The 14277-nt window shown below is 40.6% G+C and overlaps 1 non-coding gene across 1 annotated transcript; it reads right to left on the reverse strand.

The window, feature by feature from the left end:
- Positions 1 to 13956: 13956 nt before the first annotated feature.
- Positions 13957 to 14063, reverse strand: LOC125128604 (U6 spliceosomal RNA). Its single transcript, XR_007135298.1, has one exon. It is a non-coding gene; the product is annotated as a U6 spliceosomal RNA (small nuclear RNA).
- Between the last annotated feature and the right edge of the window lie 214 nt (positions 14064 to 14277).

Below are 14277 nucleotides of genomic sequence, written 5' to 3' on the forward strand. Positions count from 1 at the left end.
AACCCGCCAAAGGGATAAGGTAAGGAGGTGGAGCATGGTGCATGATCTGCCAATATCACCACATCTTTAGCAGCTTGGAGGTCCCAATGGTGGATTTCTGATTGGGTTCCTGGAATTCTTGTCTATCTCTCTAGTGGGAAATTAGAGCCTTGAGTCACATCCACATTGGTAGAATGAACCAGCCACTCACTTCTGCAAAGGGATGTGGCAGTTCTTTAAAACCATCACTGTGAAAACTGCTAATAACACATGTTCTGCAATGTTTGCAGAGACATATGGAGGATGTATATTTAGCTAGAGAGGCTTATGTTATTTGCAACTGTCACTTTTTCTGTAAATCATTAGGCTGTGCATCCTGTTAATGGCGTACATACAATCACCCTAAATGCACTTATCCTTGACCTGCTCATGTTATAAATATTTCAGGTCCATGTGCTCTTCTCTTCTGAGATAATTGTGATTCATCCTTTCCTTTCTGGATTGTGAAGCAGGTTTCTCCTTGCAACTTGAACAGAAAGCCAGAGAACATGATAGTTTGGGTTTTTTGATAATATTTTAAGAGGAGAATTTTAACTAACATGAATGACATAAAATGTAAGTATCCACTCCACATTTGAAAGGGAAATTATGCCTGGAAAATTTAAACTAAGAGGAAAAAATAAATACATACATATTTTAATGGTTAAAAAAAAAATGGACCTCTTGTTGACCCTATAAAGAAACCTCTCCCTGGATATCCTACATTACCCTCAGAATGTTATTTTTAGTGTTTGACAGAGCTAGGCCTCTACATTTACAAGGTGCAAGTGCAGTGTATATTGACTGTGTGTCAGTTCTGTAACTCCTGGTCAGTGTGAACTGGAAACATCTTTCAAGCACAGAATACATATTGATTATGAAACATCCCAGCAACATAAAAAAATTGAGATAACATTAAAATATGGATTGTAGTACCTAATCAAAGTATTCCATGGTTTTTACCAGGATCTATCCAAAGATACATCTGGTGACCTCTCTAAGGTTTGAAAATTTTGATACTAAAAACAGAATTTTAAATAAGACCTAAGAAACAGATCTTTAGCTGCTTAAGGTCTCTAAACTGAAAGGAACTGAAATGTGGTGGATTTCATTCAGAATGGAACGTCCCTGAATAAGGTCCAAAGAGCCAAAAGACCTATTTGGTATGGGTAGTGCTGTCTTATTAAAAAAATTTTTTTTAATTGAAATACAGTAGATTTACAATGTTACGTTATTTTCAAGTATACAGCAAAGTGATTTAGTTATTCAGATTCTTTTCCCTTCTAGGTTATTACAAAACACTGAATAGTTTCCTGTTCTATACAGTAGGACCTTGTTGGTTATCTATTTTACATATAGTATGTATATGTTAATCCCAAACTCCTAATTTATCCCCCCAAGGATGGCACTCTTTTTTTTTTTTTTTTGCCACCCCACAGCATTTGGAGCTCTTGGGCCAGGGAGAGCCACAGATGCAACCTAAGCTGCAGCTGCAGCAGTGATGATCTTTAACACACTGTGCCAGGTTGGGGATCGAACCTGCATCCTAGCACTCCCAAGATGCCACTGATTCCATTGCGCCACAGCAGGAAACTCTGATGGCACTCTTTTTAAGGACAGCATCCTTTCAGGGGTTGAATGCTTATAGTCCCCTTGGTGTAAAACACCAAACACAGGCCTCCTCAGATAGAATCACTTCCTAAGCCTGAGAAAATTAAGTCAGTGGGGACAGGTAAAGGCTGTAGGGAGCAGACATGGTCACATGCGGGGATTACTCTTTCTCCAGAGGGAACTTCCCGGTGACCTTCTTTCTTAAAAAAAAAAAAAAAAAAAAATCTTTTTATTAGGACGGGCACATCTTTTCCTTCTCTTCTTTTCCTTCCTCCCTATAAGAACAAAGAGCTATTTGAATGAGTGCTTTGAATGCTTCCTCCCTCTCCTTTAGACATTACTACCTGGATGGGTGAGGTCCATTGTTCCTTTCCCTCTTTCCCTCACTCCCCGCTGAAAGAATGCTGAGGCAGGTGCTGCTAAATTATTCATGGGGTTCAGGGGCCGGCCTGTGGTTTTAATAGATTAGAACAGATTCCTCTCAGGGTAAAAGCCAGGCCTTATCTGAGTTTGTGAGAGACTCAACCTCTTTTTGGCAGCTACACTGAATCAGGGAAGGCATCTCAGTGCCTCTGTGTGCTTGGGTGGCAGAGGAACCTGGAAAATCCATGCATGTGTAGCCAGTGTTCTCAAGCAATCCTCTCTCCGTGCTACCCTCAGCCCTGATGGGCTTGGCTGAAGAGTTTGGACTATTCCTGTGGGTGCTTTAGGGGAGAGCAGGACAAGGTATAGAACATTTCCATCATCCCAGTAGGTTCCCTGGGGACCCTTTCTCAGTGGCCAAGGCACCAGATGGGCTCTTAGTGTCCCTGAAATTAACAGAGGCCTCTAGTTTCAGGGAGAATCACAGCAAAACAGTGTGAGACCAGCAAACCCCATTCCCAACAGAGGACCGGTAACAGTAAAGCAGATTTCTTAAGCTTCCCTTGCCCCTTTCAAAAGCCCCCAACAGGAGTTTCCATCATGGCTCAGTGGTAACGAGCCCAACTAGTATCCGTGAAGATGGGGGTTTGACCCCTGACCTCAGTCAGTGGGTTAAGGATCTGGCATTGCCGTGAGCTGTGGTGTAGGTTGCAGATGTGGCTCAGATCCTGCATTGCTGTGGCTGTGGTGTAGGCTGGCAGCTGTAGCTCCAATTCGACCCCTAGCCTGGGAAATTTCATATGCTGCTGGTTCGGTCCTAAAAAGAAAAAAAAAAAAAATCAAGGCCCCCCAACAGGTTAGCTAGGGCCTAAGAAGCAAGGGCCTGGCAGTGTCAGAGCCAAGTCCCTTCCCTGCACCCAACACATACATACATACTCTCCAAGTCTACCCTGGGGAAGGAGAGAGGAGCTCTGAACCCCTTATGAGATAAGTTTGGACACATTTTAATAACTAAAAGTGACCTCAGAGATATCTTGTCTGTCTGAAATGACACTGAGTAATGGAATGGATGATTTGATCAGACATGGCTGAAAGCAATGATTAAAAAAAAAAGCTATTTTCTTTTATTTCCTTCTTCAAATAAACTGGTTACCTAAAATGTTTAGCAGCATAGTTTCTGTAAATTTTAATTGTAGAGATAAAATAACACCATGGAGAGAAAAAGAGACAAGCAAATAGTTTCAACATCTTCTAGTTTTCTGCTCTGAGAATGTGTCACCTGTCCATAAAAAGACCACCTGGGCAACCTGGGGTCTCAGAGCAGGGAGTCATGAGCCCGGGGCCCTGGCTCCAGCAGTGGCACAACGCAGGCTCTTTGAAGCCCCCCTGCCTTTCTAGTCGGGGTTTCCTCGTCCATCAGGTGCTCCGTAGCACTGGTTCCCCAGCTGTTTCCAATATCCTCTCCAGTTCTACATCAATGACTCATAACCCAATCTTTTGTAGGGGCCAGAGCATTTGAAACACATCAAATGTAAGTTAAATACAACTTTAATTTGGCCACGTAAAACACCAATTATGGAAATAAGGAGAGTCCTTCACTCCAAGTTTGTTTGTTACTCTGAAAGTTAGGTTAAATCTCTCCCACGTTCCAAAGTGGGAGTTACTGAAAAGACATTGATAATGCAGCATGAGCCTAGTGTGGTGGCTGGGGGATAGGTCACCTGAGACCCCCCCAGCCACCACACCAGGTAACAGACTTCATTACAGCTGATTTGCTATCTTAGCATTGAAGGAAGAGAGAGGAAATACACCAAAGCTCTTATTGAAGGAGATGCTTGTGGCTTCTTTTTGTTCCTCTTAGAAAGTTTTTAAAAAAATTATTAGAAGCAAAAATAATAAAAAGAAAAAAATTTAAGTTAATTATTAAATATTTCAAATGTACGATAAGATACAGGTAAAACTATAAGTACACATTTACCTATACCCAGGTTTTTAAATGAACATTTGGCCACATTTGCTTCAAATTAACAAATAATGGTATAAAAGGAAGGAGGGAAGGGAGGGAGAAAGAAAGACATTTTAGTTGCAGTGGAAATGCCTTCCTCATCGCCCAAGGAGATATTACCTCTTCCCAAAGGTAATAACTTTCTTACTGTTCATGTGCATTTTTCCTGCTCATGTTTTTATACTTTTTCTACATATTTGTTTATGCGTATCTGTATTATTGTGTTTGTGTTAAGCATTTTACATAAAGTCTATCGTACTGAGAATGACTTTTTGTAACTTGCTCTTTTCATTCAACATTGCTTTTTAGATTAATCCGTGTTGAAATATGTAGATGTCATTTATCCATTTCAACTGAGTATACAATTTCATTGTCTGATGAGGCCACAACCCTCTACTCTACTGTTGGAGGGTATTAACCCTTCCAACCCAATTACGTTACAAAGAAGGTTGCAGTGGACACCCTTGTGGGTATCTCCTTCTGTATCTGTCTGAACAACAAATACCTGAAAGGAAAATTGTTTCCTTGAAGGGTATGAGCAACTTTTGCATTACTATTTAGCAGATATTGAAAAATTGCTCTTCTGAGTTGTGCAAATTTACACCCCAACAAGTAATACAGCAGAGTTCTTATTCCTCAACATCCCTGCTAAACTTTGATACTACTTTTGGATTTTAATCATTCTCATGAGTGTGAAATGGTATCTATGTGATTATAATTGGCATTTCTCTGATTACTACAGAAGTCGAAGTTCTTTTCATATGTTTAATGTTCATTCAAGGCTTCTTTTTTTATTAGTTGTCTGCATCCTTTGCTCACTTTTCCATTGGGGTGTTGCCTTTTTCTTATTGATTTGCATTTCCTTTTATTTTGGGATACTAATTCTTTCTGGGTTGAAATAGGAATTGCAAATATGTCCTGTTTATTCTGTTTTTTGCTGGTAGATGTGGCTGTCCCTCTTGTGGGAGTGGTAACAACTGAGTGTGGAAATTGGACATGGGAATGGAGAGCAAGAGTTAGCTCTTCATTTGGCTTTGGTGGTTGGCTATCCAGGAGTGTATGTGCTAAAGCATTCATCATTAGCTCCCACCCAGCTGACTACAGTGCTGCAGTGAGATTGGGGGCCCCAGCTGCATTAAAGGGTTACTTGTTCTGCTTTCCTCTCTTTCATCTTATGGGAAGTGGAGTGTTGCTTAGAAGGGCTTAGGATCCCAGTGATACCACATCTATGTTTCTCATGGCTGCCTGCACATTCAAATCTCCTGGGAAAGTGCTAAAAATAATAGAAATAACCTAGCCTCACCACCGAACAATTAAACCAGAATTTCAGAAGATGGATTCCAGGCATCAATATTTTAAAACTCTCCAGGTGATTCTAATGTGCAGTCAGGGTGCCAAACCACTGCCTTGGACAAATATCATCTTCACATCCCATTAGTATTTCCAACGCTTTGAAGTTTAAGACACCTGCCTTCATTAAGAATTATTAATTAGGTATGGGGAGAGGTTAATAGTCTATGCAGGTATGAAATGACAATTAACACATGTATTTTTAAAGGCCTAAGAGACTGATTATTATGTGATACAGCAAAGTTTCCAAATCACAGGCCACGTCAGGGTCACCAAGCTAGGGACTTCTACATTCCCACTCCCCACCCCCTCCATCATTTGATCTTTGTTTGGGTCTCTTTGAAAGACAAAGATGCTCAGTCTGTAACATTTTCGCAGCTGTAAAGGCAGTCCCTGGAGCCTGATGCCTTCATTTTATTCTGAGGGTTGCAATCATGACCCTGCAGGATTTATAGTATTTTTCTGACCTGATTACTCCCTTCTTTATTTTCCAGTTAATTCCTCAACTCAAAATCCTATCTATTATGTTGTGCTGAATTTTAGTTCCACAAAGGATACAGTGGCTCTGACCACCCTAGAGCCCATTCTCCAGGGCACCTGTGAGCTTCCCTTGGCTTCAAAGCCTTCTTAAAGGTCAGGCCAGATGTCTCTTGAACACATCACAGGGGAGAAAGGAGGTTCTTGGAAGATGCTCAGTCTCAGTGGGCGAACTGTTTCTGGATTTGCCTTTTGGGCCACTCCATTCCTCTCCCCAGAGAAGAGGGATAAGATTTCCTTTTTGCGTTGGTGACTGTTCAAATGCTAATACCAGGGATCCTTTGGGTATTGGAGCTTGGGGTAACTGGACTGTTTTCAAAAGGTCATGTGGCTAAACTCTTGAGAGGAAATACCTGTTGAAGAGAACCATCAGGTGCTCTTTCTGTGCCATTAGAAACTCACAGATTAATTACGGAAAGCCTACAATTTCACATTGTCCCTGCCACCCACCTCTCAGGTCTGCTGACCTATGGTTCATTCTTCACTCAACAGCATTAATTTAAAAATTCAACTCATAGAGTTCCCTGATGACTAGTGGTTTAGGGATCTGGCACTGTCACTGCTGTGGCATGGGTTTGATCCCTGGACCCAGAACTTCTGCACGCTGCAGGCATGGCCTAAATAAATAAATAAATAATTCAGCTCAGCTGTGTATTTAGCCTCTTTCAGTGCTGGGGGCATAAGTCTTTTCCTTTATCCTGTTTTCCACTTCATCTCTCAATTTTTTTCTTTACCTGAGAGAATGTTACTCTTTATCTCATGCTAATGGTTTGCTTTGAATCTTGCATTTTCTTTAAAATCTTCAGAAGGCTTAGTCCATATTGGTGCCATTGGTGTTACTTCCGAAGAATGGATCTAGAAGAGGACAGCAATATAATTCACTTTTTCTTCATAAAACTTAGTACTTTATTAAAATGTGCACATATTACTTAAACAATAAAAATGTTTTTAAAAATAGGCACAACATTGTAAATCAACAGTAATGAAAAATTAAAAAAAATAGATTCAGTCACAAAACAAAGTACATCCTTATTTTATGATAAATGTACATGTAAATATATAAATACATAGATATAAATATATTCATGTTTATAAATTACTTAGGACACTGCACAGCACATAGTAAATAAACAAATACATGTGCCACCATTTAACAAAACACAGGGTTTGCATTAAATCTATAAGTAAAAGGAACTTCTGAGTTAAGAGAGAGAACATAGTGCTTGGCCCAGCGTGGAGCCTATTGCACTGCTGATGGATAACTTCTGATGCTTCTTTCGTTCTCATTTGAGAAACTGGAATGAGTTAAAGTAAAGGAGCATGCTGAGGTTTAACTTGTTCCATAGTTCCAAAGTGACACAAGGCATGATTTAAAGCCAGTCAGCCTGCCCAGGTTTTTAGTTCTTAGTGGCAGTTGTCTTTGATTGATTATGCAGGACCAGGGGTTGAACACCTATTGTGACTAACCCTGGGTTGAATGCAGCCAGGCAGATGGTTGGCTGCTTTCCCCATCATTTTTCTAGTTCTAGTCAAAGCCCTTTGATTTGAGTAGCTATGAGGTGGATCCAAGACTCCTGGGTTGGTCCTGGACCCAGCATCCACTGCTATGGCCCAAAATGATCTAGGTTATTTCAAGGCCAGACCGGGACATCCCAAACTTTGAGAATGACAGTAGGATTTGGATCTGACCAGAACTTTTGTCACCTACAGAACTGGTGTTGGCCTCCAAGCTAAGCTCCATCAGGGTAGTGGAGGCAGGATCAACCAGGAACGGTTGCAGCTGGGATGGTCTGAAACAGACAGAATCCTTCACAGACTCCTGCCTATCAGGGAGGTCAGGCTGAACCTGCTCTGACCTCCCCTCAGTGGGTTCAGCCATCTCTGGGTCAGCTATTGTTTTGGTCCAGTTGTGTTTGTGTTGATGCTGCTCTTCTAACCTACAGTTTTCCTTGAAGACAACCAAAAATGGGAGAAAATGCATTGGCAATATATTTTTTTGTGAATACATTTTTCTGATCTTAATATTTTGTAGCTGTACTTTTTATTAGGAAAAAATTTCTGAATCATAAGTAAACAAAAAAACTTTTAAGTGGTTAGTTTTGGTAGTTGGAAATGGTGCTTTTGCTAAATCACAGAAAAAAAGTGTAACTTGCTTTTGTTGGAATGAGATACTCTACAGGGACTTGAGAAAAAGTACAGGTTCTTCCTTTGTGTTCTTAGGCACTAATTCCAAAAATTTAATTGTTCATGGATCAATAATGCTACAACTATTATAAGTTCTGAGAGAATTCATCCTGCTGGGATTTCTTTAAGTTTAAGGGAGGTGTTTTCACAAGGCTTACTTTGATGGGGGAGAATTATGTGTGAATTCATGATTGCTTAGGGAGGGAGAGTTCACGAACTTTCCTAATGACTCTGTTCAGAGTGAGGAGCCAAGTCCAGTCCGGGGTCCACATGGTCATGTCCTTCCGGCTATTCTAGCTGCGGAGGGAAGTCCAGGAGTACCTCCTGTCCCAAGATAGCTGGTTAGGGTGGGGACCAGTCAGAAATGCAAAATGAAAGTACCAGAAACTCTTGCTGTCCATGTCCCAGGCTTAAATTCTTCCTTGGTTTGTGTAGCCTCCTTTAGCCTCCTGTACTGATGTCCTTTGAGGATCTGGGTTTTCTAAAGGGATAGGAGTTTATTTTTAATGACTGCAGGACACAATCAGTCATGCTGGAAATTAATTGTGTGTACATTGAATATATAAACTATCTAAACATGTCAGTTTCATTCTCATTTCATATCAAGTCTCCAAAGAAATACCCTAGCCAAAATCTTGATTGTAGTATTTTGACATGACCTGGGTACGTCTCTTTTTTTTAAATTATTATTTAAAGTAGATGTGTTCCTACATGGAGGGCAACTTCTCTTATACGCTGTGTCTACCTGATAGGATAGCAGAGATTCAATGAATATTTGTTAAATAAATGAATAAAGAATAAAGGTAGATTCAATTCTGTTTTAAAGCCTTGTATGTCTGTGTATCGTGTGCCTTGAATGGACCCAAACAGCTGCCCCTGAATCTGGCTAACCACAACCTCACACTTGGTGTGTCATCCAAACAAATAAGAGCTCACCATCCTCCCCACCACTAGTCTAATCAGTTACTGTGAGCACAGCTTTAGGGTGAAATTCTACAAGTTAGACGATAGAGTCTTCGTGTCTACATCAGTGTTTTTTAACCTAGACACCATTGGTATTTTGGACGAGATAATTCTCTGTTGGGAGGAGACTATTCTGTGCCCTGTGGGATGTTAGTGGCCCTTATCCACTTGCTGCTGGTAGGACCCACCCACCTAATTATGACAACCAAAAATGTTTCTAGATCTAGAAGAATGTCCTCTGAGGGGAAAATCACCCCAACTCAGAAATCGTAAATCTATATAAAGAGTAACACATGGTTATACCACTTTAAGAAATACTAAAATAACAGGAAAACCCAATAACCAACTTTTTTTTTTTTTTGGTTTGGTGAAGGTGTTCTGTAATATTCTACTTCAAGAAATGCACATCAAATGGACTTCTCTCTGAGAAGCAAAGCTTTTGTTTACAGGAACAAAACGTGTTGTTGAGGGCAGAGATTTGCAGTTATAAAGCTTACAAAGCATACTATTTTATTTTTTTTGAAACAGTGATAGAAAAATGAAGACCCACATGATCATAATCCTGTCTCTGATGAACTCTAATAAAATAAAATTAATAAGTATACAAGATAAGAAATGAATTCAAGAAGGCAAAAATAGAAAACAAATATTCCTCTCCTTCTATTTCAATCTCTCTTTCTCTCCCCAGAGCTCACCACTTTCAACGTTTTTTCATTTCGGGGGAAAAAAAAAAAAAAAAAAAACCTTTACAGTAAGGAAAGTTGAAGCAGCTTTGCTTTGGGACAATTGTAATAAACAGGTTTGAACTTTAGGTGGAAATAAGATGACTTGAAACTAATGCCAATTCTGAACAAATCGGAAAGGAAGGCCTGGGCTCTGCTTTCATTAAAAGGGTTTGAGGCTATTTACTGCTTACCTACCTGCCTAGGAAGGGATAGTCTTTTTCTTCTCATGGTGCACGGGCTGCATGTTTTGGAAATTTAGCTGTTGTAGTTTAAACCTGATAGAGTTTGCGCTCACAGAGCAAGCTCGCTGAGACTGTGAGGTTTTTGGCAGGGAGCTCCGTCCCATCTTTGTTAAGGCTGACCTGTTGTGGTGGTGCCAGGGACTCATTTACTGCCTTTTTTCCTCAGTACACAGGGCACCCACTCTTCCATTGCGCTATCGAATTGTTCTGGAGGGAACAATCCGGCCTTTGTCCCGCTGCTGAGGTTCCTGAATGGACACAGGTTTTTAGTATAACAGGGACCCATCGGTTCGGTCCTCACTGTCTTCTGCTTAAGATGTGCCTGTGGCTTTCGGCCACTTTCCTTAGTGAGTCGGCGCTTCTGAACAGTCCCGAATGTGTTTGATGTCCTGAAGCACTTGTGGCTGTTTATCTGGAAATGGAAGGCATTATAGAGGATTTCTTAGCATTCTCTAAAGCATGCTTTTCATCCAGTGAATGAATCTCTTTCTGTGTCCCAGCCACTAACACCCTAAAGTTCAGAGGCATACAAGTAAAAAGAGGCATTTGTATGAGGAAAAAAATGTCTCGAGACAACAAAGGTTTTTGATTATTTGTGAACTTTTATGACATTTCTCCTCTTAACATGTTACCATTTGCTTATTGACTTATTCATGCAGCCGAAAACATTAATTAAACAACTACTGTATGCAAGAGGCTTTGTTGGGCACAGTGTGTGTGTGTGTGTGTGTGTGTGTGGTGGGGGGTGTCCCTGGAGAGACCTTCTGGGAGGGAGTAGACTGAAGTGGCTAAGAGCTCAAATCTGGAAATCTGAACGCTTGTCAGGTTTGCCTCTTCTGGGCTGTGGGATCTTGAGCAAGTTACTTAAGCTCTTTTAGCTTCAGAGGCCACATCTGAAAAATCAAAATAATAACAGAATCTACTTTAGAGGGTTATTGTAAGACTTAATTGAGGTTTGCCGGCAAAGCGCATAATGCCAGGCATACACATTTTCTAATCGCTCATTTGATAATCACTCAAATAAGAAAGCAACTTGGGGAGTTCCCGTCGTGGCGCAGTGGTTAATGAATCCGACTAGGAACCATGAGGTTGCGGGTTCGGTCCCTGCCCTTGCTCAGTGGGTTAACGATCCGGCGTTGCCGTGAGCTGTGGTGTAGGTCGCAGACACTGCTCGGATCCTGTGTTGCTGTGGCTCTGGCGTAGGCCGGTGGCTACAGCTCTGATTCGACCCCTAGCCTGGGAACCTCCATATGCCGCGGGAGCGGCCCAAGAAATAGCAAAAAGACAAAAAAAAAAAAAAAGAAAAAAAAAGAAAGCAACTTGTAGACCAGATGGAAAAAAAAAAAAAGAGCTTTATGGAAGTAATTCCATCATAGATGGTAAAGAACAATACATGCTAGTAGAAGTATAAAGGAGGGTTATTAACAGAGTAAGTAAGATCAGCTACTGAAACACACAGGCCCCAAGCTTGTGGTTTAACACAGTAGGGCTGGCTTTCTAGGGTACCTCTCCTCCAGGTGATTCAGGCTGGCTTCTTCCATCTCATAGCTTTCTAGACTTTCAGAGTCATGCACTTACAGGAACGTAAGTAGGAAAAAGGAGATTGTGTGCGTGAAACATTGCTTGGGATATTTTGCAGCTAGGCTTGTCCATTAGCTGTCTTTTGTTATATGACAAACTGCTTCAAATTTAGCAGCTTAAAACGATTCAAAATCTCTGTTTATCAGGAATGCTAGCATAGCTTAGCTAGGTAGGTCCAGCTTTGGGTCTCTCATGAGGCTGCAGTCACGATTTGGCTGGGTTGCAATCATTTGAAAGCTTGGATAAGGCTGCAGGATGCTCTTTTGAGACAGCTCACACACATGGCTGGTGGCAGAAAGCCTCAGTTCTTGCCACATGTGCTTCTCCATCAGGCTGAATGTCCTTACAGCATGGCAGCTGGCTTTCCCCAGAGCTAGGGACCTGAGAGAGAAGAAGGACAAGGAGGAAGCTCTAATGCCTGTTGTGATCTAGTCTCAGGAGTTATATGCTGCCATTTTTGCTCTATTTGTTCATTAGAAGAGAATCACTAAGTCCAAACCACACTCAAAGGGAAAGGAATTAAGCTCCAATTCTTGAAAGGAGGCATACTGAAGAATTTGTGCATCAAATGTGTACTGAGCACAGAGGTCCCTTAGAACTCTTGGAATTTCCTAAGTGATAAGAGCAGAGAAAAGTGTAGAGAGCATCTTTTGTTATTTTAAGAAGCCCTTTCAACCGCACCTGAGCTTATTTTAATGAGGTGTTTTTTGAAAGCTATTAAGGATGAGGGGTTGGTTGCCGGGGGAACCAACTTTTATCCTCATCCCTTACAACCTCCAGTGAAGGGGAAAGGGCTAGAGGTAGCATTAATTAATCACCAATCATGCCTATGTCTTGAAGCCTCCATAAAAGTCCCTAAAGTATGAGGTTCAGAGAACTTCCTGTTTGGTGAATGTAACCACATGCTGTATCCCAACTCCACAGTGACAGAAACTCCTGTGCCTGGGACCCTTCTGGACCTTCTGCTATGTATCTCTTGATCTGGATATTTATCTGTATTGTTTATAAGAAAATAAACTGATACATTTAAGTGTTTCCCTGAGAGTTCTAGGATCTATTCTAGCAAGTTATCAAACCCGTGAAGGGGGTCATGAGAACCTTGATTTACAGTCCGTAGATTAGAAGTGCAGGTGACAACCAGAGATAGGCAATTGGCATTCTGAAGTAAGGGGCAGTTCGTGGGCCAGAGCCCTTGTGGGATCTGAATGCTAGTCCTAGGTGGATAGTGCCAGAACTGGTTCAAATTGCAGGATGTACCACTTTGTTGGAGAATTGTATGGTGTTGGGGTAAAAATCCACACACCTAGTCACAGAGGTGAGTAAAGTAGAGGAAAACAAGGAGTTTTCCTTTCATAGTTTTGAATTCCCTCTTTGTTCCTCACTAGCTGTGTATCTTTGGGTGATTTATTTAGCCTCTTTCAGTCTCAGTTTGTTCATCCGTACAATGGTAACAATAATATCCCTTTGAATAGATACTAGGAGGATTTGAGAAAACGTGTGAAATATTTAGGGCAGTAAATGGTAGCTCCAATGACCAATGGAGCCTCTTTTTATTGTTGTTAATCTCTGTTGTTTTAATTGAAGTATAGTTGATTTACAATACTGTGTTTGTTTCAGGTGTGCAATACAGAATATATACATATATCTTTTTTTCTTACATCTTTTTTCTTTTTCTTTTGTCTTTTTAGGGCTTTACCCATGTCATATGGAAGTTCCCAGGCTGGGGATCAAATCAGAGCTGACAACACAGCAACACCAGATCCAAGCTGCATCCCCTATGCCACTGCTTGCAGCAATGCCAGATCCCAACACAATGAGAGAGGCCAGGGTTGGAACCTCTTTCCAACCCAGAGTCACAAAGGGAACTCCCATATTCCTATATTCTTAATAATGTGTGTATATACATATATGTATATATTCTTTTCAGATTCTTTTCCTTACAGGTTATTATAAAATACTGAGTATGGTTCCCTGTGCTATATAGTAGGTTTTGTTGTTATTTATTATATATATAGTAGTAATGCATATGTTAATCCCAAACTCATAATTTATCCTTCTCCTTCCTTTCTGCTTCGGAAACCTTAAGTTTATTTTCTATGTCTGTGAGTCTATTTTTGTTTTGTAAATAAGTTCATTTGTATCTTTTTTTAATATTGTGATAATGATATCATAAGTTAATGTGATAAGTTAATAAGATTGTGATAAGTTTTATCATATGATATTTATCTTTGTCTGGCTTATTTCATTTAGTATGATCAACTCTGGGTCCATCCATGTTGCTATAAATGGCATTATTCCATTCTTTTTAATGGCTTGGTAATATTCCATTATATATCTATATGTATATACATCTTTATTCATTCATCTGATACTGGACAGAAATATGGAATGTTGCATGAATTTGTGTGTCATCCTTGCATAGAAGCCATGCTAATCTTCTCTGTGTAGTTCCAATTTTAGTATGTACACTGTTGAGGTGAGTACAGTGGAGCTTCTTTATGGTGAACAAAGAAACAGGCTGAGAGAGTTTTAACAACTTGCTCAAAATAGCATAGGGAGTTAGTTAGGAATTGGAAGAGGCTTACATTAGAACTTGACATGAACAAGGCACAGAGGTCAGAAATACCACCTAGGTCTGGAACAGAGGTGGCAGTGAAAGTCTAGGCAGTGAGGGATGGGGCAACAGCAGTCCTTGAAA

This window comes from Phacochoerus africanus, chromosome 5 (assembly GCF_016906955.1).
Source record: "Phacochoerus africanus isolate WHEZ1 chromosome 5, ROS_Pafr_v1, whole genome shotgun sequence".
Lineage (NCBI taxonomy): Eukaryota > Metazoa > Chordata > Mammalia > Artiodactyla > Suidae > Phacochoerus > Phacochoerus africanus.